Genomic DNA, 25,639 nt, shown 5'->3' with positions numbered 1-25,639 from the left:
CTCGGAAACACGAAGGGTTTTTCGGACAAAGATAAAATGAGCAATTACGAGCTATTTTTGCCCGTTTGAAACTCCATGGGAAGTATTTTTTGGAAAAAGTCTGACTGAACCTTGCTTCGGAGGTTGCCTACATATCCTTGGCTATAAAGGAATCAAGTCATTGTAGTTCTGGAAGTTTTGGTAGCTGGGACTACCGGAAAACTGTGATTTCACTGCTGTTGCTGCTGTTTCTGCTTGCTGTGCTCCTTATTACACCGAAATAAAAGATGAAAAGCTAAGCTAGCTAAACCTGTCAACTATGAGTTACAAGATTCGTATCTATAAACTTTTTAAAGCTTGATCTTGAGTCTTGGCTGGTTCTTCCTGCAGACTCCGATTCAAATCTTGATGCTCGTTAGTTGCAACCACTGGTTCGTTCCTTTTCAGCTTTTTGGATCAAGGTGGGATATGCAAAGCTCGTAACTTCAATCCTATCTTGAGCAGTCCGCATCTTTTCTCCGCTTCTATCCTTATCACTTCTTTTCCTGCTTTTCCTTTCTTTTTCTTGAATCGAGACTTCTTCTTTTGGTCACCTCAAAACTTGTGCCTCAAGGTAAAAACCTGCTCAGGCACCAAAACAAACAAACAAACAAAATTTTCTACCCCAGTTTTCACTAGGAAAATTTTGTGAGTTATTGTAACAAAATCTAAACTACTTCTTTATTGAAAGCAATAAAAATCAGGATTGTGTATCCTTGGGAGAAAAGAGATTAGGGAGTGGAGCCCTATATCAACAATGAAATCAAATGGGGATCGGAGACCCTGAGTTGGGAAGATTACCAGGTTATGCCAGAAAAATGACCGGGTTATGCCGGAAAGGTCCTCGGGTTATGCCAGAAAAGGTCCACGGACTTTGCCGTGAAAGTCATCGGGTTATGCCGGAAAGGGTCCATGGGTTATGCCGGGAAAGCCATCGGGTTATGCCGGAAAGGTCCACGGGTTATGCCGGGAAAGTCCATAGGTTATGCCGGGAAAGTTATCGGGTTATGCTGGAAAGGTCATCGGGTTATGTCGGGGAGGTCATCGGGTTATGCCGAAAAGGGTCCACCGGTTATGCCGGAAAATTCATTGGGTTATACCGGAAAGGTCCTCAGGTTATGCCGGGGAGATCATCGGGTTATGCAGGAAAGGGTCCACGGGTTATGCTGGGAAAGTCATCGGGTTATGCCGGAAAGGTCCACGGGTTATGCCGGAAAAGTCATCGGGTTATGTCGGAAAGGTCCTCGGGTTATGCTGGGGAGGTCATCAGGTTATGCCGGAAAAGTCATCGGATTATGTCGGGAAAGTCATCGGGTTATGCTGGAAAGGTCCACGGGTTATGCCGAGAAAGTCATCGGGTTATACTGGAAAAGTCATCGGGTTATGCCGGAAAGGTCCATGGGTTATGCCGGGAAAGTCATCGAGTTATGCCGGAAAGGTCCTCGGGTTATGTCGGGGAGGTCATCGGGTTATGCCGGAAAGGGTCCACGGGTTATGCCGAGAAAGTCATCGGGTTATGCCGGAAAGGTCCTCGGGTTATGCCGAGAGTCAACTAGGGAGTGGGACCCTATACTGGAAAAGACTAACAGGTTATACTGGTAGCGACTAGGGAATGAGACCCTATGTTGGGAAAACGTAGCTAGAGACTGGGGACCCTAGGCTACTATGATTTTGAATTTTTCTTCTTCTTTTCTTTTAATTCTTTCTTTTTCTTCTTTCTTTTTCTTTTTCCCCTTTTTACTTAACTTTTCATTTATTTTAGGAGAATGAATGAAGAATTTAAAAAAGGACTTTCCTTTTTCGGTCAACTTTTGCTGCATAACCATTTTGGCTTCTGCATACCTTGTTTTTATTGCACCTGCTTCTTGCAAGGTTGTTTTGGACTGCACCTGTTTTCCTATTTTCAAATCAAAGAATAATTTGTCAGTTTGAAACGGTGGTTGGTTTTGTGGCCTTGATTGTTTTGATTACTTGATCTCGGCCCGGATGAAGATCTCCATTGCCCTCTGGCTTTCTGGAACTTGGTTCTTTTCTAAACCTAGGGATCTTGACTTTCCAAAATTCCACATGATGATTAACCCGTATGGGGCTTGGCCTTTTTCATCTTATTTTGCCTTTATGGGCACTTGACTTTGGATTTCTTTCCCTTTCAAGAATTTTGACTCTGGAGCATCGGCCATCATGGCCAGTCGAGATCGACTTGATGCACCTGCTGAGGTTGGGTGCTTTTCTTGAATTTTAACTTTTGTCAACCAAAATCCTGTAAAACCAATCTTGCCAGCTTTTTTTGCATTAGTTTCGGAGGAGAATTAGACCGAAAGTGATTCAAAGAAAAGTAAACAAAGGACAAGATAATGAATTTAAACGAGATGTGTCCCTTTAGGGAAAAGGAAAGAAGGACTTATCTAGAGTGCATGCAGACTTCAATAGACATGACATGCTTCTTGGAGTGGATACCCGATCTGCGCAACCATCCAATCTCCCATCATAACTTATACCTCAAAACCGAGAAACCTTGTCGGGACTCTATCAGTGTCGATAGTTGTAAGTGATTCCCTTTTCGATCAGTGGCGCCCTTTGCGGGTTTTCATCAACTGACCTCTCTCATTTCATTTATCACCGGGCATTGCCTTACAGTGCCCGTGTGGGTTTTCACCAATAAAACTATCTTATTTTATTTCTCTCATTTGATTGTATCAGATCCATATAACCAACATCTTCACATTTTGAACATCTTTACCAATTGATCAGAAGGACTTTGAAAATGATTTAGGGTAAAAGAATTTGGGTTGAATTACAACTTTGGATCCTTTCAGGCGAACCATCGCCGAACCATTATAGATTCTGCCCCAGTTTTTACTTTTGTGGGAATATGGATTTTTGTTTTGGTGTGACTGAACCCCAGAGAGTGAGGCTACCTACATATCTTTTCGGAATCAAGTCGAACGTAGTTCAGAGAACTTTGTTTTTGATTTTTGATTTTTTTGACAAACATTTGCGGGTTCCAAAGAGGGTAATAAAAGAAAGGTAACTGGCTCAAAGGGTTAGCAAATGGTTAAAAGTGTTTGGGTAGAGAGAATGAAAGCCTTCGTCATCCCAATCAGAGAATAGCTGTACCGCAGAAGGGTTAAATGTAATACCTTTTGACCACATCTGCATTGACAATTGTTTTAGGGTCATTCCCTTCAATGTCGCCCAAGTACAATGCCCCTCTTGGAAATAATTTTCTTATAATGTATGGACCCTTACAGTTTGGAGCGAGCTTTCCTTTTGCTTCCTTGTGATGTGGGAGAGTACGTCTCAGAACAAGCTGTCCCACTTCAAAATTCCTAGGCTATACTTTCTTGTTGTAGGCACGAGCCATTCTTTGTTGATACAACTGCCCGTGGAAAACTGCGGCCATCCGCTTTTCATCAATCAGGGTTAACTGTTCTAGACGGGTCTTGATCCATTCATTGTCCTTAATCTCAGCTTCAACGATGATTCGAAGATATGGAATTTCAAATTCTATGGGTATTACGGCTTCAGTGCCATAAACCAATAGATAGGGTGTTCCCCAACTGATGTGCGCACAGTTGTGCGATATCCCAACAATGCAAAAGGAAACTTTTCATGCCATTGCCTAGAAATTTGGATCATTTTCCTGAGGATATTCTTGATGTTTTTGTTTGCTGCTTCAACAACACCATTAGCCTTAGGCCGATAAGGGGTAGAATTCCGGTGCGTGATCTTAAATTGTTCGCATACCTCCCTCATCAAATGACTATTCAAATTTGCAACATTGTCTGTAATGATAGTTTTAGGAATACAAAAACGACAGATAATATTGGAATGCACGAAGTCCACCACTACTTTCTTGGTGACGGCTTTAAAAGTGACTGCTTCAATCCACTTTGTGAAATATTCGATGGCCACTAAGATGAATCTGTGCCCATTTGAAGTTTTCGGCTCTATTGGCCCAATGTCATCCATACCCCAAGCAACGAATGACCATGGTGCTGACATAGGATGCAGTTCTGAAGGGGGTGCATGAATCAAGTCACCGTGTACCTGACACTAATGACACTTTCGGACAAAACTAAAACAGTCTTTTTCCATGGTCATTCAGTAATAACCTACTCGAAGGATTTTCTTTGCAAGGACGTATCCATTCATATGGGGACCACACACTCATACGTTTCACTTCATTTATGATTCTTCCAGCCTCTTGGGCATCCACACATCTTAGAAGGTTCAGATCCGGATTCCTTTTGTACAAGACTTCTCCGCTCAAGAAGAAACCACTACCGAGCCTTCTAATGGTTCTCTTTTGGTCTCCACTAGCTTGCTCGGGATATTTTTTTATTTTCAAGAATCTTTTGATATCATGATACCATGGCTGAACATCTGGTTCCACCTCAATTGTATTGCAATAACCATGTCTTTCTCGGATTTGGATTTCCAATGGGTCAATGTGGACATTGACTGGATACGACAACATCGAGGCCAAAGTAGCTAGTGCATTGGCTAACTCATTGTGAAACTGAGGAATGTACTGAACTCGACGGATTTGAACCTCTTGCTAAAATCTTTGACGTGTTGCCTGTATGGAAGAAGCTTGACATCCGGAGTTTCCTATTCACCTTGACCTTGTCGGATAATCAAGTCAGAATCTCCCATGATTAACAATTCTTCCACATCCTGATCGATTGTCATGTTCATGCCCATAATGCAGGCTTCGTATTCGGTAGTGTTGTTCGTGTAGAAAAACCGAAGATGGGTTGTGGCCGGATAGTGCTGACTAGTGGGCGAAATCAAAATTGCCCCAATCTCGACACATTTTACATTCACAGCTCCATCGAAGAACATTTTCCAAGCATTAGTGTCTTCTGGAATTACCTCAACTGAATTTATTTCCTCGTCCAGAAAGTAAGTACTCAAAGGTTGATATTCATCATCAACAGGATTTTCAGCTAGGTGATCTACCAAGGCTTGAGCTTTTATTGCCGTGCGGGTGACATAGACTATGTCAAACTCGGTTAGGAGGATTTTCCATTTCTCTAACCTCCATGTGGGCATCGGCTTTTGGAATATGTACTTCAAAGGGTCCAACTTGGTTATGAGGTAGGTGGTATAGGCCAACAAGTAATGCCTAAGCTTCTGAGCGACCCAAGTTAGGGCGCAACAAGTTCTTTCCAACAAAGTGTATTTGGCTTCATAACTAGAGAACTTCTTGCTCAAATAGTATATGGCCTGCTCTCTCTTTCCAGTCACATCATGTTGCCCGAGAACACATCCAAAGGAATTCTCCAAGACCGTCAAATACAAAAACAAAGGCCTTCCAGGTTCGGGTGGGACTAACAACGGCGGATTTGACAGATATTCTTTGATTTTGTCGAAAGCTTCTTGACACTCATCTATCCATCTAATTGCCGCATCTTTCTTCAACAGCTTAAATATGGGTTCACATGTGGAAGTCAACTCAGAAATGAATCTGCTGATGTAATTCAATCTTCCCAGTAGACTCATAACCATTTTCTTGGTTCTCGGAGGAGGCAATACCCGAATAGACTTTATCTTTGTTGGATCTAGCTCGACGCCCCTCCGACTGACTGTAAATCCCAAAAGTTTCCCAAACGGAACTCCAAATGCACATTTAGCTGGATTTAACTTCAAGTCATACTTACACAGATGCTCAAAGAACTTTCTTAGATCCCGCATATGGTCGCCCTGCGTTCTTGATTTAATGATCACATCATCCACATACACCTCAATTTCCTGGTGCATCATGTCGTGAAAGATGGCAGTCATAGCTATCATGTAAGTTGCCCCGACATTCTTCAAACTAAAAGCATGACCCTGTAACAGTAAGTACCCCAAGGTGTGGTGAAAGTCCTCTTTTCTGCATCGTCTTCATCCATCAAAACCTGATGATATCCAGCATAACAATCCACAAAAGACTGTATCTTATGTTTGGCACAGTTATCAACAAGGATGTGGATGTTTGGTAATGGGAAGTTGTCCTTAGGGATTGCTTTGTTTAGATCCCGATAGTCAACACACACTCGGGTTTTCCCATCTTTCTTTGGCACTAGGACCACATTAGCCAACCATGTGGTGTATCGGACCACTCGGATCACACTCGCTTTCAACTATTTGGTGACTTCTTCTTTAATCTTGTCACTGATATCCATTTTAAAATTTCTCTACTTTTGTTGGACAGGGGGATAACCGGGGTAAGTTGGCAATTTATGTACTACCATATCAACACTTTGTCCCGGCATATCATCATAGGACCAGGCAAACACGTCTTTGAATTCGAACAAAAGTTGGATCAATGCATCCCTAGTTCTTTCATCAGTGTGAATGCTTATCATGGTTTCCTGGATCTCTTATGAACTACCCAAATTAACTGGCTCAGTTTCATTTAAGTTTGGCTTAGGCTTATTCTCAAATTGTTCCAATTCTCGGTTTATTTCCCTAAAAGCCCCATCTTCATCGTATTCTGGTTCTTGATTCATTATTTCACAATTAGACAACATGTTAGGATTTGGGCATGAAGTCCGCAAGCATGTCATGTTATTTAAGTCCGCATTATTAGAACTAAAAGAAAAAATAAGAAAAATAACAAGAATCAGAAAGAATAAAGAGAGAGATTCATAGATGATGAAATATTAATTTCATTTCATTGAATTTGAAAATAGAAGGGTTTACATTGAAATTTTAAAGACAATAAACTAAAAGACATTCGAGTTACACCCTGAAATAACTCGGAATGCAGAAAAAATGGCAAGACTGAACTACTAGTATTTCCACCTTACTGGGAATGGAGTAGCCTTCCAATTCTGAAGCTTGGCATTGGGCCCATATATTGCACCTCAGTAGTGCTTGAGCCTTCACCCAGCTCGACCATATGAGTCTCATATAACTTTTGCCTCATCGCCCCACAGATGTCTTCAATTTCTTCAGATGTGAAGGCCTCATCTTCTTCTTCTTCTTCTTCTTCTTCTTCTTCTTCTTCTGTGTATTTTGGCTTAACAAATGTTCTGGCGAGATGCGAGACCGGCTGAGGTAGAACCCACCCATCATTCTTACGTTCTTTAGCCTATTTCACGTCAGCTTCTGTAGCTTGGAAACCGATACCAAAGAAGTTATCACTGGCAGTCAAGGTGATGGGCTCCGTAATGCCTTGCAGAAATGCCCCGAGCCCTTTCCTGGGCTTGTAGCCATACTTGATCATCTTACTGGTAACCATGATTGACGCGTTAGACAAGAAGGGTTGAGGAAACAGGGTTCCTTCCTCACATTGGTCTGCGACCACAATCTCAAAAGCTTGGTAGACTATCTACTCGCTACCTTCTTTAGCCTCCAGACATGGGACCGATGGGTTCCTGTAAATTGACTGCTCATCTTCTCCATGATCCACGATTTCTTGGTATTCATGCTCAAACTTAACCATCTGGTGTATAGTAGAAGGTATGACCCCTGCCGCATGGATCCAAGGCCTTCCTAGAAGAAAATTGTAGGAGGTGTTCATGTCTAAAACCTGAAATGTCACTTCAAAATCCACAGGGCCGATGGTTAGGATCAAATCAATCTCCCATATCGTGTCCCTTTTGATGCCGTCAAATGTACGCACGCAACATTGTTGGGCCTGATCCTTTCAGTCCCAATTTCCATTCTTTGTAGGGTCGAGAGAGGCAGATGTCAACCCTAGATCCGCCATCCAACATAACTCTTTTTACTTAGTACCCTTCACACTTAACAGTCAGATGAAGAGCTTTGTTGTGGGCAGCCCCTTCTGGTGGCAAGTCATTTCGGTTGAATGAGATCCAGTTGCTCAACAGTGGTTTCGATCAGAACATATGCTTCATGTGAGCACCTAATTTTTGACTATTTTGAATTTTCATCACTTTTTAGCATGTAAATATATTTTAAGTTTAATCTACATATTTTAGCTTTTATTTCACCTTTTTATAAGTTTTATTTATGAAAATTGAAAGTAAAAAAATAGTTATTTTTAGAGTAGTAACTTTTATTCTAGTTTAATTTTGAGTTTAAAGGTTTCAATAATTAAATATTGAGTAAGTATTGTCATCTTGCTAGTTTAATTTAGTAGGAGTGATATTTCTATTTTATTTTTGCATTGTTTCACTTTGCCAAAAAAAAAAACTAAAAAAATATAACTATAAGAGTTAATTGGCACCTCCTTTTTTGTCTTCTTCCAAAAAAAAAAAATCCCTCTAATCCCTTATAACAAAAATTCACGAAATTTTCTCATGAGAGTGACACAGTGCATTTCTAATTCTTGTGGCCTTTCACTCGTGCATTGGTCACGTGATTTCTCACACTAAACGATATAAACACACACACACATCTGGAGGAGAAAAAAACCTAGCAATCCTTTTTTAAGTTTGACGCCGCAGGAGCACTCGGTCTTCTTTCTCACAAAAATATCAACTCCACAAAATACAGTTCCTTCCGCCACCAAACAGTCAAAATTCCGCTCCAAAATCAATTTATTTTCTTATTTAAAACTGCTAAGAACCAGCCTTTTAAAAGCAGAACAAATGGATCTTTCATCTCTTCTCGTGTTTTGAGTTTGAAGTAGTCAGAGATCTGACTTGCGAGTACGCCGTTGAGGTCGCCGTTTGAGGTCTACTGGCGACGAGTTTGTGTTCAACTACAACATTGCTTTCTTCTTGTAAACCAGTTGGAAAATCTTTATATATTGAAAGGTTTCAAAGTTTACAGGTCAGTACATTTCTTTGAGTTGATATCTGTTTTTTTGTTAATACAAAAACGGGTGTTTGGTAATTTTCTATTTCTAATCACATCTAATTGAGTAGGTGTTCTATTTCTTGTGAATTTTCCATTCCAATCATACTCCCGTTGAGTTTTTGTGTTCGTGTGTGTGTTGTCTATAGGTTGTTCTTTTGAGTGCCCAGAAGTTGGTATTTGTTGATTTTCTAAGTTGAACACATCCATTTTATGTCTTTGCTACATTTCTTTGATTCTCTTTTTATTTTGTCTATTTTGTTTCTTTTGATTAAGTTCTACTGGGTGTTTTATAATTTTGTTTGGTGTTCATTTATTCATTCTGTGGTATTTTAGTATAATATGTTTTGCTTATCTCATTACAATTTCCTTGCAGCTTTGTCATGTTTATTAGTATAAGTGTCGTTTGAAAGATGCAGTATAAATTATGGAGAAGTACAAGGCCTTGCAATAATTCCAAACATAGAAAAATAGTTAATGCACATCGTAGTTTGCTTTAGGCGCATAAATAAAATTATCGTAACTATGGGTACGGTTTCCATGGCATGATCACGATACAAAAATTCCAATTCGGGTGTGCATTTCATGTGACCCGACCACTTCGAACAATAATTAAAAAAATAAATAATAATAAACATGTTGTAAATCGCGGATGCATTTCATGTGACGCGATTTGCAATGTGTACTAAAACTACAAGTGTACAACAATCGTGACTTGTTCAAGAAATAATTCCATAAATAATTAAAAATCGGTTAAAAAGTAAAAATGCACAATTGGTTTAAAACATGTAATAAATCAGATAATGAGGCCAATTATTAATAGTTGAGCGACCGTGCTAGAACCACGAAATCCGAAAATTCCTAACACCTTCTCCCGGGTTAACAGAATTTCTTACCTAAATTTTCCGGTTTCGCAGACTTTTAAATGAAGTCAATTTTCCTCGATTTGGGATTTAAAATAAACCGGTGATTTGGGACGCCATAATAAATATCTCAACTGGCGACTCTGAAATAAATAGAATAATTCTATTTCGATTTATGTCAATTTAATTGGAAAAACTCCCCTTATATCCCCTTTCAGATATAAAAAGGAGCTGTGACAGCTCTGGCGACTCTGCTGGAGATAAGAATCCAGAACTTCTGGTTCAAGATTCAGAATTCGAGCTTAGAATAACTATTATAGTTGGTTTTTATTTATTATCTGATTTTTACGTGTTTGATCCTAATGTGATAAATGTCGCTTTTTACCGCTTTGATATTGCTTGGACTGTATATAAGCTGTTACAAAACCCTCTTCTCTGTGAGTCTTCTAAATCATCTGGGAAGTGTGCACTTCGTGTGACTTCTTTTCTGTTAGAGTCATACTCCAATTTTAGAATGAGGTTCGGACAAGTTGCAAAGCCGGTGAAGCTTCTGTATTTTCGGTACGTTGCCCCTGGCTCGAGTTGTTCGCTCGGGTAAGCCAGGTTTAGAACAATACACCCAGGTTTTAAACCTAGAATAACATAACCTCATGCCGGATCCCTAGTAGGAACGCTTGTTTGTATCACGTGCCTTTAACTTTGGGGACTCAACACAGTGGTTGGGTCCGTCTAGGACAGGTGTACCCAAATGAAAAGACCATCCTAATGCATCTTACGTGTTACTTGCGTATCTGTCTGTTTCGGCTTGCATGTTGACTGGCTTCTAGAATAGGGAAAGAAAATAAAAAAAAGGGAGGGGAGGAAAAAAAAGAAAAAGAAAAAGAAAAAGAAAAAAAGAAAAGAGAATGAGAGATAAGTATTTGATGTCACGACCCAAATCCCGGTCGTGATGGCGTCCAACACACTACTAGGCAAGCCCGACCATTATTCAACACTTAACCCAATTTATCAAAAATAGCGGAAAAAAATATCAATTAAGCAAGATTAAAGTACTGAAGATTTTAACAAAATACACAATATAATCTCACTAGGACCCGGTGTCACGAATCTGAGCCTCTAGAATATAGAATATCATCCTAATACATGGTATATCCAAAGTCTGATATGCGGAAATAAAGAGATAGGATAGGAGGGAGAAGATCAATGGTTGCGAACGCCGTGCAGCTACCTCGATACTCCCAGAGGCTGGATCTGCTGATCAACTGGATCTACTGAGCCTGAGACTGCCGTGGATCTGCACACAAGGTGCAGGGAGTAAAGTGAGTACTCCGACCCAGTGAGTAATAAAAGTAACTACAGTCCGAAGATAGGAAAATCCAGTAAATACACAAAGTAAGCTAAAATTCAAATATACATCAACATATGGAACTGAGCAGCTAAACACCAGTATAAATACAAATACATGAATGCAATGCAATGCATATGATGGTACATTCCAGTACCCACTGCGGCGTGCAGCCCGAGCCATCCATATTTATTTTTCGTCGACGGCGCTCACTAGGGGTGTGTACAGACTCTAGAGGGGCTCCTACAGCCCAAGCGCAATATCTTGGTCAGTCATTGTTACCTGACCGGTCAGCCATGGTTACCTGACCAATTTATATCATACAGTGTCATTGTTACCACTGTTCAAGTATATCATCCAGTGTCATTGTTACCACTATTTCAAGTATATCACACAGTGTCATTGTTACCACTGTTTCAAGTATATCACACATTGTCATTGTTACCACTGTTTCAAGTCACTTTATAATCAGTCCAGAAAATAATATAATAAGTCCCTTGGGCATTTACAAAATAGAAGTTCCCAGCCCGGAATACATTTAAAAATATCATTTAAGTTTTCAACACTTAGAATTATGGCTGAGTTTGCAAACCAGCATTTAAAACCTTGGACTGAAATTAAACGATATGCAAATCATGCTAAGCAGTAATATCAATCCTCGAAGGATTTTACAAATCGGCACAAGGCCCCAAACATGGCATCAAGCCCCGTAATATCAATGAAGTATGTGTATCAATCACCAGTATAGTATAAACATCACACGGGATGGACCAAGTCACAATCCCCAATAGTATCCGACCCCGCACTCGCCATGGAGTGCGTGTCACGCCTCAATATAGCATTACGATGTGAAAGTCCGGGGTTTCAAACCCTCAGAACAACATTTACATCTATTACTCACCTCTAACCGGCCGTAGACTAGTCCGCAATGCCCTTTCCTCTTGAATCGACCTCTTCGCGCGTCGAATCTAGTCAAAACCACAACGAATACGTTACAATAGGCTAAGGGAATATAACCCAATCGAAAAGACTCGAAAAATGTCGAAAATCCCGAAATTAGCAAAACTCAAGCCCCGGGCCCACGTCTCAAACTTCAGAAATTTTTACATCAATACGACCTTTATCTCGCCACGAGTCTATACATACCAAATTCATAAAAATCGGAGTTCATTTGACCCCTCAAATCACCATTTAATTCTCTTAAGTTTCAAGCCCTAAACCACCATTTTTGTCCATAAATTACTTGAGTTTTCAGCTCTAATCCATGTATTTAACTTGGAAATAAGTAGAAACAACTCACCTTTGATGCTTGATGAAATCCCCCTTGAAATTCTCTCCAAAATAATCCAAGCCAAATGAAAGAAATGAAAGAAATAAGCCAAATCCGTGTTTAAAAGAATCTGCCCGTGCTTCGTCGAGTTGTACCTTGCACTTGTGCTATACAAGTTGTACATCCTATTAAAATTGTTCCTTGTCGGACACCTTCTGTTTAAACACCCATAACGTCTTGTATAAATATCCAAATGACAAACGGTTTGAAGATTTAGAAACTAGACTCAAAGATATTTAATTTGATAGGTTGTACACCATATAACTCTTTATATATCCCGGGATATGAGCTTCTAAATCGGCTCCATGAAATCAGAAAATTTCTGGAGAAACTGCTCCACCAGTCATCTTCAATCAATCATAACTTTCCCTACAAATGTCCAAATTACTATTTCTTTATCTTTCTGGAAACTAGATACGAAGGGCTACAACTTTCGTTTTTGAATCATCTCAAAATTCCTTGTAGATCAAAAGATATAGGCCTCCGAAGTACGCTCCACGATTGCAGTCCAAAGACCTTCTGCAGAAAATTGCAGCAGAAATTTCTGCAGCTTTTTCTTTTCTTTTTGGTCCGAATTTCATTCCGTTAAACCTTCCGAAATCCACCCGAGGCCCTTGGGACCTTAACCAATTATATCAACATGTCCCACAATATCATTCAAACTTGTCCCAACCTTCGAAACACCCAAAATAACATCAAAACATCAAATCATAATCGGATTCAAGCCTATGAATCTCACGAACTTCCAAATTCTATTTTTGATCAAAAACCAACCAAACCACGTCCGAATGACCTCAAATTTTGCAGACAAGTCCAAAATGACATAACGAAGCTACAACAACTCTCGGAATTCCATTCTGACCCTCAGATCAAAATCTCACCTATCAACCGGAATTCGCCAAAATACTAACTTTACCAATTCAAGCTTAATTCTACACCGGTCATCACAAAAATATTCCGGACACACTCCTAAGTCCAAAATCACCTAACGAAGCTATCCGAACCATAAAATATGCATTTCGAGCTCTCTAACACATAAGTCAATATTCGGTTGACTTTTCCAACTTAAGCTTCCTTAAAAGAGATTAAGTGTCTCAAACCTTTCCAAAATCATTCCGGAATGACTTCAAATTTTGCACACAAGTCACATTCGACATTACGGACTTGCCCCATCTTTCGGAACCGCATTCCGACCCCGATATCAAAATTTCCACTTCCGGTCGAATTTTCTCAATAACCTTCAAATTTCTATATTTAGCCAAATGACTTCAAAATGACCTCCGGACATCCGAATTCACTTCCGATCGCACTCCCAACGCTAGAATCACCATACAGAGCTATTCCCAGACTCGAAATCCCAAAGAACTTCTATAACACTGAAATGCCTTCCAACCCAAATTTATGAAATTCTTCTAAAGTACTAACTTTCACAATATACGCTGAAATGCTCACGGGTCACCCAAAACCAAATTCGGACATACACCTAAGTCCGAAATCATCATACGAACATGCTGGAACCTTCGGATCCCAATTCCGAGGTCTTTTACTCAAAATTCCAATCCTAGTTCATTTCTTCAATTTTAAGCCTACTCAAATACACCAAAAAAAAAGTTTGAAATTAAAAAAAATATTTTCTTTCTTCTTTAGAAGTCTTTCTTTAAAAAATTTTGAAAAAAAATAAATCAAAAAACTGAAATAAAAAATTCAAAAAATATTTTCTTTCTTCTTTAGAAGTCTTTCTTTTCAAAAATTCCCCCCCAAAAATTAAAATAATAAAAATATTTTCTTTCTTCTTTATAAGTCTTTATTTCAGAAATTTTAAAAAAAAAATTCAAAATCCAAAAAGAAAAAAAGTTAGTTTATTTTCTTTATTCCTGATCTTCCCAAACTACGCAAGATCTGATTCATGTTCCCACATGATACGTAGGCAACCTACATCATGTTCGATCAACCATTAAAAATAAAAATGAAAAAATGAAAAAAATGAAGAACAAAAGTGAAAAAATGATGATAATAATAAGGACCAATTGAGTCCATTCTAACGTGTCTTTTGTTTTGAATTGTGAAGAAAGTTTGAGGTGGTCGGTTTGTGGTAAGAACACAACCCAAGATCCAAGGAGAAATGGTAACTGACATTGAAGCTGTTGCGAGTGCTCAAGAGACTCAGGGTCAGAGGGTTCAACAAAAGTCTATTGTGGTTGAGGAAAATAGAATACTGAAACAGCAAATGACCGAAATGTGTCAAGCATGGGCCAATGGCCAAGGACAGCCTTGTCATGAATCACAATTTGCTACCCAGCAAGAACAATACCACTCTCCTAAGTACCACTCGTACCGATTTGATCTTCATGCAAAGATTGAGAAGCCTGCCCGAAAGATGGCACAGGAAGAAATGATCCAAAGAGTGAAAAGCTTAGAACGACAGTTAAAAAACATGCAAGGATTGGCAGGTCAGAAGAGTATTGCCTTCAAGGATCCATGTATGTTCCCCGACGTCCACTTGCCACCTGGTTTCAAGACTCCCAAATTTGAAAAGTATGATGGACATGGAGACCCCCTAGCCCACCTGAAAATATATTGCAATCAACTAAGAGGTGCGAGAGGAAATGAAGAATTACTGATGGCTTATTTTGGGGAAAGCCTTACGGGAGTAACCTCCGAATGGTTTATGGATCAAGACACATCTCGCTGGTATGTCTGGGATGACATGGCACAGGCCTTTGTCAAACAGTTCCAATACAATATCGACATTGGCCCACACCGCAATTCCGTTTCAAACATGAAGAAGAAACCAACTGAAAGTTTCAGGGAATATGCTGTTAAATGGAGGGAGCAAGCAGCCAGAGTTAAGCCACCCATAGATGAACACGAGCTAATCATTGTCTTCCTTCAGGCTCAAGAGCCAAATTATTTTCAAAACATGATGTCCACAGTGGGCAAATCCTTCTCGAAAGCAATCAAAATGGGAGAAATGGTACAAAATGGTCTTAAGACAGGCAAAATTATAAGTCAAGCAATTCTTAAAGCCGCAACTCAGGCTGTCCAGGTTGAATCTGATAATTTTAGTGACACGAATGAGATGGATGAAGAAATCATGATAACATCAGGGTCGAGAAGAGCTCCTAGGAGAACATCTCGAAGGTATGACCAGCCTCGTCTGTTTTTCGATGATTCCCCTGAGCACTATTATCCACCTCAGAACCCAAAATACTCTGTTGCTCCACCTCAGTATGTTGTCTAGCCACAAAGACACCCAAGAAGGCCAGCACCAGCACCGCATCTCCACCAGTCTCCACAAAATTTTCAAGTGCCCTATTACTCACATCCAAGCTAGGGGCATAGAGGGGAACAAAGGTTGAAAGATAACTTTACACAAATAGGAGAGTCCTATGCAAGCTTATTTGAGAAGTTAAAGCATTGTGACATGATTGCACTCATTCCTCTAAATTATGTGGACCCACGTGCAAGAAGCTTTGACCCTTATAAAAAGTGTGAATACCATTCCAATGCCCAGGGGCACAATGATGAAAGTTGTCGGGATTTGAAAAGAGAAATAGAAAGGATGATCCAGGAAAAATTGATCGTGATCCAAGATATTGACACCCAAAATATCACGCAGAATCCTTTACCTGCACATGATGATGCACACTTTGTGGGGATTATGCCTAGTGACATGGAGTATGAGAATCCTCTCGGGAACTTGCCAACTGAAATTGGAGAAAACCATGGTGATTCTGATGAGCAAATTTGTGGTTAAATGTCAAGCTTAGCAATTGAAAAGTCATTCTCTCCTCACTAGGAAGGAATTTTTGTAGTTTGTTTTGATGTTTTTTCTATTATCTGGGTTATTTCAGGGTTGTGATCCAGATTTTATTTGTTTTATTGAGTCAAACCCTTCCATCCCTCTATTCTCTTTGTGTGAGTCTTATCTGCATGTTTTGTTGCTATTTTCATTCGCTGAGTTATTTTAGGGTTGTAACTCGGATTTTAGGTTGTGTGTCTTGTTGTTTACTCAATAAAATAGAGTTTTTTCTTTTGTGTCATTCCATGCTCAGTTCTTTTCCTGCTAGTTCTAATGACATGACATGCATGCGGAATTTGGCTAGATCTTAGAAAATTGATTTAAGGTTGAATTAGATAACTGAAAATTGGAATTAAGGTCGAGTAAAATTCACCTTCAAATCATTATGGAGATCGGGCTTGAGGATATTGAATCAATTGAAGCTTGGTCAAAGGTTTGACATTAATGAATGGAAAGTGTCTTTCGACCACGAAACACCAAGAAGACGGATATTCTCATCAATGATGTGATCACGAAAGGATACTATCATTAGCATTTTCGAGGCTGGGAGACCCTTTTTCTGCTATCCAAACACTTTATATCCTTCACTACCCCTTTTGAGCCTGTGTTATTTTCTTTGACCAGCCTCTTTTGGAATCAAATTTAGAGTCAAGATTCAAGAAACAAAAAAATGAAAAAAAAGAAAAAGAAAAAGAAAAAAAGTCCATGTCCCAAGAGTACAAACTGGGGCAATTCTTAGAAAGTTCAAGTGAAAAAAAAATGAAGAGGAAAAGAACTGGCAAAGGTCCATGCCCCCAGAAAATAGAAGCTGGGGGCAACTTGTTTTGAAAACAACAAAAAAAGACAAAAGGAAAAAAAAGGACAAAGAATAAGAAAGAAAGATGAAAAACAAAAAAAAAATAAAAAAAAATAGTTAGGTCAGATGTTTGAACTACGTTCGTCCTGATTCCTTAAAAAAACGGATACGTAGGTAGCCTCACGGTTAGGTCCAACCCAAATAAGAATTCAAAAAAAAAGAAAAAAAAACAGTATCTAAAACTGGGGCATAAGTTTGTTTTAGTTTTTGAAAGAGTCGATTCCAACAGTTGTAAGTGTACAACCCATCATATTGAGTCTACTTTGATCCTTCTTGCCGTCTTTTCTTTCCAAACCTATCCAAAACCCTTTCAAATAAAGACCTCCCGATCAGCCTTCAAGAATGCCAAGAGGCGCATGTAATGAGCAACAATTGTCACACGACATAAAATACTGTCAAGTTGCTCACATAAGAAAGAAAATGAGAGAGTTTTATTAGTGAAGACCCCCACTGAGCACTGTAAGGCGACAATAAGTAAAGATAAATAAATAAGAGAGACTTGTTGGTGAAAATCCCTGGGGCGCCACTAGTCGAAAGTGAGTCGTGAAGCTGATGCAAAGAATTGGCACGAACAAGCCCGACTTCAAAGGTCATAAGAATGGTAAAAGGGAAGATTGGATTAGTTTGATAGATCAAGCCGTTAAGTCCAAAATGCATGTCATGATCATTAAGTCTAGTTAGCGCAATTTTTTTTTTAAAAAAAACAAAAACTCTTCCCTTTGTCCTTCCCGACAGGGGCATTTCTTGTTAATATTGTTTCTTTGCATCATTGTGTCCTTCACTCTAAGTCCGTCCTTGTCAAAACAAGCAAGAAAAGATTTCAAAATCTGCTACCGGCTTTTTAGTTGCATAAAGTAAATTTGGCCAGCCCACTCAGTTGTTACTGTTAATATACCTTGAGGATTCATGCAAAAGATTCCCCAAAAGACTCTTGTCGGCGTACTTGGTGCAAACAAAGATAACTGGTGACTCTCTCTAACAGATAAATTGCTCAAAAAGCAGGAAGTCATTCAAGATATCAGAAAAGGTCACCTAAGAAAAGATCTCCCGCGAGAAAAGGCTGATTGAGCTACAAATACAAATGGTACTGGGTGTGAAACAATTAGGGTTGATGCAGAGCAAAAGTCTCTTAAAGCCGACTCAAGCTGATTGCGCAGGAGCCAAGCTTCCCAAGACTCAAGGCCACAAACCGACCATCATTTTCAAAACTGACAAATTTTTCTTTGTGCGAAACAGGAACAAAGTAGTGCAAGAAAAGTTGTTCAAAAAAAAAAAAAGGAAAAATACAAAAAAAAGAGAAGAAAAGAAAGAAAAAGAAAAGAAGAGAAGAGCCGACAAAGGGAAGTTTCTCAACTCTTAGCCTTTATTTGTCTTGCTAATGCGCATAAAATGTTCCCATTGCACTCACATTTTTCCTCCTAGGGTAAAAAGCCCTAGTTTGATGGATTTTCTCCCAATAGAAATCTTAGTCTGATGAATTTTTCTCCTAAGATAGGAAACCTAGTCTGATGAATTTTTTGCTAGGATCGAAATTTTAGTCTGATGAATCTTTCTCCTATGATAACAAAAAAATGGAGACCTAGTCCGATGAATTTTCTCCTAGGATCGAAATCTTAGTCTAATGAATATTTCTCCTAAGATAGGAAACCTAGTCTGATGAATTTTCTTCTAGGATCGAAATCTTAGTCTGATGAATCTTTCTCCTAAGATAACAAAAAAAGAGGACCTAGTCTGATGAATTTTCTCCTAGGATCGAAATCTTAGTCTGATGAACTTTCTCCTAAGTTAGAAAACTTAATCTGATGAACTTTCTTTTAGGATAGATGTCTTAGTCTGATGAATTTTTCTCCTAAGATATAAAAACCTAGTCCGATGAACTTTCTCCTAGGATAGAAATCTTAGTCTGATGAATATTTCTCCTAAGATACCAAAAGAAAAAAGAAAAAAAATGGACCTAGTCTGATGAATTTTCTCCTAGGATCGAAATCTTAGTCTGATGAATCTTTCTCCTAAGATAGAAAACCTAGTCTGATGAGCTTTCTCCTAGGATCGAAATCTTAGTCTGATGAATCTTTCTCCTAAGATAGAAAACCTAGTCTGATGAACTTTCTCCTAGGATAGAAATCTTAGTCTGATGAATTTTCTCCTAGGATACGAAGCCTTAGTATGATGAATTTTTCTCCTAAGATAACAAAAAAAGGAAAAAAACCCTAGTCTAATGAATCTTTCTCCTAGGATAAACGTCTTAGTCTGATGAATCTTTTTCCTAAGATAAGAAAACCTAGTCTGATGAAAGCATTGGAGCAATTTGTTTAAAAGAATGATTTTCTCAAACACCAAAAAAAAATTCTTGGTTCGTTTTAGCATAAAGTACGCAATTCCCTAGTCTCCTTTGCCAACGTAGGGTCTCCATTCCCTAGTTGATGCCAACATAACCTGATGCCAACATAGGGTTTCCAATCCCTAGTTGAATTCATTTTAGATATGGGGTCTCCACTCCCTAATCTCTTTTTTCCAAGGATACACAATCCTGACTTTTATTGCTTTCAATAAAGAAGTAGTTTAGAATTTTGTTACAATAACTCACGAAATTTTTCTAGTGAAAACTGGGGCAGAAAAATTTGGTTCGTATGTTTGTTTTGGTATCTGAGCAGGTTCTACATTGAGGCACAGGGTTCGAGACAACCAAAATAAGGAGTCTCAATCCAGAATAAAAGAAAAAAGAAGAAAAAGAAAAAGAAAAAGAAAAAGAAAAAGAAGTGAACTCAAAGTGAAGAAGCGGAGAAAAGATGTGGATTGCTCAAGACGTGATTGAAGTCACAAGCTTTGCATCTCCCGCCTTGATCCGAGAAGTTGAAAAAGGAATGAACCAATACATGCAGATAACAAGCATCAAGATTCAGATCAAAAATTTGCATGAAGAAACATTTAAGACTCAAGATCAAGTTTCAGAATACTTATAGATAGGAATCTTGTAACTTGTAACTGATAGGCTTAGTTAGTCTTTTTAATTTTGGTTTTTGATGTAATAACAAGATCACGGACCGGAGCCTCGACGGAACATCACTCGACTCTCGAACTCATCATTCCATGCTTTTTGAACTACACTCGACCTGATTCCCTTATAACCCGGGATATGTAGGCTGTCCAAAACCAGGACTTGGTTGCACCTTTTTCTTTTATTTTCTTCCTTTTTTTTTGAACAATGATATGGTCAAAAATTAGTCACACGACTCACTTTATCTTTGCTTGAAAACTCTTCATGTTTCAAAGCAAATAGGGGCAGCTGTGAACACCTAATTTTTGATTATTTTGAGTTTTCATCACTTTTTAGTATGTAAATATATTTTAAGTTTAATCTACATATTTTAGCTTTTATTTAACCTTTTTATAAGTTTTATTTATGAAAATTGAAAGTAAAAAAATAGTTAATTTAAAAGTAGTAGCTTTTATTCTTATAAAAGAAAGAAAAAATTTCAAAAATACATTTTTTCATCTAGTCTAGTTTAATTTTGAGTTTAAAGGTTTCAATATTTAATATTGAGTAAGTATTGTTATCTTGCTAGTTTAATTTAGTAGGAGTGATATTTCTATTTTATTTTTGCATTGTTTCACTTTTCCAAAAAAAAAAAAATATAACTATAAGAGTTAATTAGCACCTACTTTTTTGTCTTCTTCCAATAAAAAAAAAGATTCCCTCTAATCCCTTATAACAAAAATTCACGAAATTTTCTCATGAGAGTGATACAGTGCATTTCTAATTCTTGTGGCCTTTCACTCGTGCATTGGTCACGTGATTTCTCACACTAAACGATATAAACACACACACACATCTGGAGGAGAAAAAAACGTAGCAATCCTTTTTTAAGTTTGACGCCGCAGGAGCACTCGGTCTTCTTTCTCACAAAAATATCAACTACACAAAATATAGTTCCTTCCGCCACCAAACAGTCAAAATTCCGCTCCAAAATCAATTTATTTTCTTATTTAAAACTGCTAAGAACCAGCCTTTTAAAAGCAGAACAAATGGATCTTTCATCTCTTCTCGTGTTTTGAGTTTGAAGTAGTCAGAGATCTGACTTGCGAGTACGCCATTGAGGTCGCCGTTTGAGGTCTACTGGCCACGAGTTTGTGTTCAACTACAACACTTCTTTCTTCTTGTAAACCAGTTGGAAAATCTTTATATATTGAAAGATTTCAGAGTTTACAGGTCAGTACATTTCTTGGAGTTGATATCTGTTTTTTTTGTTAATACAAAAACGGATGTTTGGTATATTTCTATTTCTAATCACATCTAATTGAGTAGGTGTTCTATTTCTTGTGAATTTTCCATTCCAATCATACTCCCGTTGAGTTTTTGTATTCGCGCGTGTGTGTTGGTCTATAGGTTGTTCTCTTGAGTGCCCAGAAGTTGGTATTTGTTGGTTTTCTAAGTTGACCACATCCATTATGTCTTTGCTGCATTTCTTTGATTCACTTTTTATTTTGTCTATTTTGTTTCTTTTGATTAAGTTTTACTGGGTATTTTATAATTTTGTTTGGTGTTCATTTATTCATTCTGTGCTATTTTAGTATAATATGTTTTGCTTATCTCATTACAATTTCCTTGCAGCTTTGTCATGTTTATTAGTATAAGTGTCGTTTGAAAGAGGCAGGATAAATTATGGAGAAGTACAAGGCCTTGAAATAATCCCAAACATAGAAAAATAGTTAATGCACATCGTAGTTTGCTTTAGGCGCATAAATAAAATCATCGTAACTATTTGGTACGGTTTTCATGGCATGGTCACGATACAAAATTCCAATTCGAGTGTGCATTTCATGTGATCCGACCACTTCGAACAATAATTAAAAAAAAATAATAATAAACATATTGTAAATAGCGGGTGCATTTCATGTGACGCGATTTGTAATGTGTACCAAAACTACAAGTGTACAACAATCGTGACTTGTTCCACAAATAATTCCATAAATAATTAAAAAGCGGTTAAAAAGTAAAAATACACAATATGTTTAAACATGTAATAAATCAGATAATGAGGCCAATTATAAATAGTTGAGCGACCGTGCTAGAACCACAGAACCCGAAATGCCTAACACCTTCTCCCGGGTTAACAAAATTCCTTACCTAGTTTTTCTGGTTTCACAAACTTTTAAATAAAGTCAATTTTCCTCGATTTGGGATTTAAAATAAACCGGTGACTTGGGACACCATAATAAATATCCCAAGTGGCGACTCTGAAATAAATAAAATAATTCCATTTCGATTTATGTAATTTTAATTGGAAAAACTCCTCTTATATCCCCTTTTGGATAGAAAAAGGAGATGTGACACTTCATTAAGGGTCTTTACCAACACTTTCTGATGCTCATTTGAGCTTATCAGTAGAAACAAGAGTGAGACCTGAGAGGGAGACTTCCGGAGTTGGTCAATTACATCGTAGTTCGAGGCTTTCATTTTTTGAAAGAATTCCTCTGCCTCCTCAGCACTAACTGGTTTTTTAAGCAGAAAACGCTTTTATTTGGTTTTGTTCAATTCCTTCAAGTTGAGGTATTTCCTAGACGGGTTTGTTTCATTCACTTCCCCCATGATTTCTTTTCCCTTGTACGTCACCACTGCTTTGTTGTAGTTCCAGGGGACTACAATGGGGGTCATTCATGGGCTTTTGTGGTGCACGACTGATAACCACAGGCTCATTCAGCCTGGGTGAAATTAGCGGCCCTCGCGCCACATAAGTCCCCTTTGGTATGTATATCTTAGATCCCTTGTTTAACTCGAACCTTTTGGGGGGACTCAACACGAACTATTCTTTTCTTGGGGCCCTGGGAACATATAGAACGACATCTTTGGGAGGTACTGCCCCGGTCTTGGTTTCCACAACCTTTTCTACTCTTTCAGGAGTGAGATTGTTTTTCTTCTCATCTTTAGCTTGCTTTGCTACTGTTTTGGGCTTATTTTCAACATCGGCAATAACAATGATAGCTTTCAAAGCCAGGTCAAACTCTTTGTCTTCACAGATCATCCCAATAACCGGCCCGTTATTTTGAGCTGGTAATGGGTTGTTGGTTACATTGGGGACCTCTTCATCCCTTAGCACTACCCATTTTTGTTCTATCAGGTTTTCAACCGCCCTTTTTAAGGTCCAACAATCCTCAGTGTCATGCCCTTCTATCCCTGAATGATAAGCACATTGGGTACCGGGTCGGTAGGAGGGTGACTCTGGATTTTGCCTGTTTGGTGGTACGGGTTGCAGCAGACCCATTTGGACCAACTTTGGGAAAAGGCTAGAATACGACTCACCAATGGGTGTGAAGTTGGTGTTTCTGGGTGGCTCACGGGCACGGGCGTTATATGGAAAGTTATTTTGTGGGGGACGGGGATTGTATGGAGCTTGGTGAGGAGGGTTATACCTGGGAGGTGGAGCTTGATTCTGGTTATACTATTGTTGTGGCCGAGCGTATGGTTGGGCATTCATAACTGCGTAAGGGATGAGGAGTCATGGGATATGCCGCATCTTGGTGAGGGTAATACTGTTGCGGGATGTTTTAGGAGGAACCAAAGTAACCTCCCGGGTTGACGGGGGTTTCTCAGACCTGAGGCCATCATTGCCACTTCTTCTTTCTTTTTCCAGTTTGTTGCGCCTCCTGACCCGGTCTGGATTGCTTGAGAAGTAGCTCTTATAGCTGACTGGCTCCGGATGTGACCCGTTTTCAAACCATTCTCTACCATTTCCCCAATCTTTATGGCTTCTACAAATGGCTTGCCCATAGCGGACATGATGTTTCGGAAGTAATCAGTCTCTTGGGCTTGCAGGAAGACACTAGCCATCTCGGTCTCATCCATTGGGGGTTTCACCCTGGTAGCTTGTTCATGCCACTTGACGGCGTACTCTCGGAAGCTTTCTGAAGACTTTTTCTTGAAATTAGACAACAAGTTTCTATCCGGGGCTATGTCCACATTGTACTAGAAATGTCTGAAAAAGTCTCGGGCCAAGTCATCCCATATGTGCCAGCGTGAGATGTCTTGGTCCATATACCATTCGGATGCAATTCCAACTAGACTCTCCCCAAAGTAAGCCATTAGGAACTCTTCTTTTTCGCCTGCTCCCCTCAACTGATTGCAATACCTCTTCAGGTGAGCTATGGGGTCCCCATGTCCGTCATACTTTTCAAACTTGGGGGTCTTGAAACCGATGGGCAGATGAACATACGAGAACATGTACAAGTCAGCATAGGAGACACTCTTTTGACCACTCAGGCCTTGTATGTTCTTGAGACTTTGTTCTATGTTTTTCATTTTCTGAGTGATCTCATCTTGCTCGGGATTCTTTGCAGTTCTCTCTTATCCCGCGGTAAACTCATACCGAGGTTGTTGAGGGTAAGAGTTTGTGGTGAAATGAGCTGTGTCCGATGAAAATGTTGGTATTTGGAAAGTAAAGGATGACGGCTCAAAGCTTGGCCTGGGTAATGTTAAATGTGTCGTGGCCGAGGTTGGTGGTGCGGCGAATATGTTTGAGGCCACTCCAGAAATTAGTGCCTGGGGGCGAACCTTAGAAGGCGTTCCGGCGAAATGGGCTGACATGGTGGGGTATTCAAGTGGGGTGTTTGGGTAATTTATAGGGATGTTGGAGGTTCCACTGGTTCTGGGAAGCAGATCGGGGAAACCAGGTATTGCACTAGGCGACTCTCTATCGTTAGACCAAGCATCCCATATTTCCAACATGCGGAGGTGTAGTGCCCTATTCTCTTCGGCATTTGCTGACTCTGACGTCGGAATAACCGACAATGGGCTGTCCTCTGGGATGGGAATTGTTGGTAGATGACTCTCTGACGACATTTCGACACTTCCCTTGGATCTTGTAAAGCAAGGGTGCGAAGCCAGGTTACCACAAAACCAACCACCTTAAAAACAGAACCTGGTCTTAAAGCATACACAACAAACCGATTAGTTGGAGACAATTAACACATAGGGTATCATACGTTGGGGAATGCAATGCACCTAAATAGTGAAATGTGTTTCTACATGTTTTGCAACGGTTGCATGTCTCATCCCTGCTTTTGTTTATCTCCCAGGTCTTTATATTTTTCTTTCTTTTGCACTTTTTATTTTTTACTCTCTTTTCTTTGCACTCTCTCTCTTGCATTGTTTTCTCTCTTATTCTTGTTTTCTCTCTTTTTCTAAATTTCTCTCTTTTTCTGGTTTTCTCTTTTCGTCATTTTCTCTCTTATTTGAGTTATCTAAATCCATGACCGAATTCGATGAAGATTGTCTACGTATCACGACACCGCGTAAATCAGATCATCACGTAGTTCAAGGGATAAATGCGAAATAAAAGAAATAAACAATTTTTTGGGTTTTTAAATTTTCATTAAAACAAAAACTTCTAATTTTTCTCTATTACAAAGACTCCATCATACATACTTAAGAACTTGGAAAACTAAAACAGACTCTAAAAGGAAACTGAAATACAGACTCGAAAAAAAAATCAGGAATACATAAGTGCTTCAAAAACTACTCTAAGGGCCTACATGACATCAGTTGGTCTCGCCATGGGCCTGCATGCAAGATCTTCTTAGCGACGATCTAGGTCATCCATTATCTGGCGAACAAAGGTCATCATTGCGGCGAAGAAGGTGGATCTAGTCATGTCCTCACACTCATGGCATT

The 25,639-nt window shown here is 39.1% G+C and overlaps 1 long non-coding RNA gene across 1 annotated transcript in view; it reads left to right on the top strand.

Annotated features, from left to right (window-relative positions):
- Positions 1-8,361: 8,361 nt before the first annotated feature.
- The window catches only part of LOC142162711 (uncharacterized), a 30,066-nt gene continuing 12,788 nt past the window's right edge, over positions 8,362-25,639 (top strand). Inside the window, exons 1-2 of the long non-coding RNA XR_012693992.1 lie at positions 8,362-8,751; positions 17,954-21,181. This is a non-coding gene — a long non-coding RNA (uncharacterized LOC142162711). The remainder of the gene's footprint in view (positions 8,752-17,953; positions 21,182-25,639) is intronic.

Source organism: Nicotiana tabacum, chromosome 8 (genome assembly GCF_000715075.1).
Source record: "Nicotiana tabacum cultivar K326 chromosome 8, ASM71507v2, whole genome shotgun sequence".
NCBI lineage: Eukaryota > Viridiplantae > Streptophyta > Magnoliopsida > Solanales > Solanaceae > Nicotiana > Nicotiana tabacum.
Note: the sequence above shows the minus strand (reverse complement) of the source record. Positions and strands in the feature narration are given on the sequence as shown.